Source organism: Salvelinus sp. IW2-2015, linkage group LG11 (genome assembly GCF_002910315.2).
Source record: "Salvelinus sp. IW2-2015 linkage group LG11, ASM291031v2, whole genome shotgun sequence".
Classification (NCBI taxonomy): Eukaryota; Metazoa; Chordata; class Actinopteri; order Salmoniformes; family Salmonidae; genus Salvelinus; species Salvelinus sp. IW2-2015.
In genome coordinates, this window is record NC_036851.1 from 46,860,518 (window position 1) to 46,861,876 (window position 1,359).

Genomic DNA, 1,359 nt, shown 5'->3' on the forward strand with positions numbered 1-1,359 from the left:
GCACTGAGATGCAGTGCCTTAGACCGCTGCGCCATTCAGGAGCCCTTTACAGTACCTTACAGTGCATTGCAGTACCTTACGTTACTTTACATTGCTTTACAATGCTTTACAGTACTGAAAATTACTTTACATTGCAATTAGTTGTAACAAATTGGGGTGGGCAGGTTAGGGCGACTCACCCCATCCACTTACCAATATGTACTTACCCACCCGGTTGACTCGAGTCGTGAGTGAGACTTTGGGTGACAACGAGGGTGTCAAGTGACAGCGCGAGGTCAGGGCGGCTGCACCTTCTGCTGTATAACTCTGTCCTCTATTGTCCCCTTGTAGTTCGGTTGATCTCATTATTTCCTCTGTATTTTTCTTCCTGAATAATGTAAAGGTATATATATATGCATGAGGACAGAGGGAGGAACTACGTAATGGGCTATCTCTCTCTCCGTCTGGACCATGGATCTTGTCATCTCTACTGTCTCTGTCTGGGGGTCCCTCTCCCCCCTACTAATGATATGGATGCCCTCTGCACCTTCTCATACTGATGGGGTACTTGCGGGAATTGGTGTGTGTGTGTGTGTGTGTCCACATGCGTGTTAAGGGTGGGGATGTTTGTGTGTGTGTCAAGACTGATGGTGTGTGTGGTGTGTGTGTGTGCGCATGTTGAGGGTGATGTCAGTGCTGGTGTATGTGTGTGCGTGTTGTGTGTGTGTTGAAGATCGTGGGGGGCTTTACTCTAGAGAATGAACACAGCGTCTGCCGCGTGACCCCTCTTACACCGACCGTTTCCTGAGCTCAGCTGATAAGCGTGCGGCCATGTGGCCCCAACATGCAAAGGGAAAAGAAAGAGGTGGAGGAAGACAAGTAAAAGACAAGTGGACAGCAGGCTCAGCGTCACTGAATGACGACCACATTAACTATTACAATGGCCACCCATCTTGCTGGCCTCCCAAACCCCCTAAACCATGGCCTTGGCCCTAACCCCACCTAATGCCGCCTGGCCCAGAATCGGCCCGGGTTAAGAGTCACCAGTCAGAGTCACCAGACAGTCAGCTGTCAGTAGGAGCAGGAAGTGTGGCAGGGTGAACAGTTCTTTTTCAGGGCGTGCGATCTGCCAGGTCACCCACAGCTCAGTGGCAGGCTGCAGCAGACCTGCTGGTGTGTGATTAAGGGAACGGTGACAAAGACGCAGAGGCCAGCTGTCACACACAGGGCAATAATGACGGGCAAATCCCGGCCGTCTGACTCTGCTCTCTGAGCTTCACTCTTGGACTCTAGCCAGCTTTTGTTAACGTGTCTTGTTTTACTAGGGGTTTTAGGTGCTGTTTAGTTACTCTACTGAAACTTGTTTTACTAGGGGTTTTA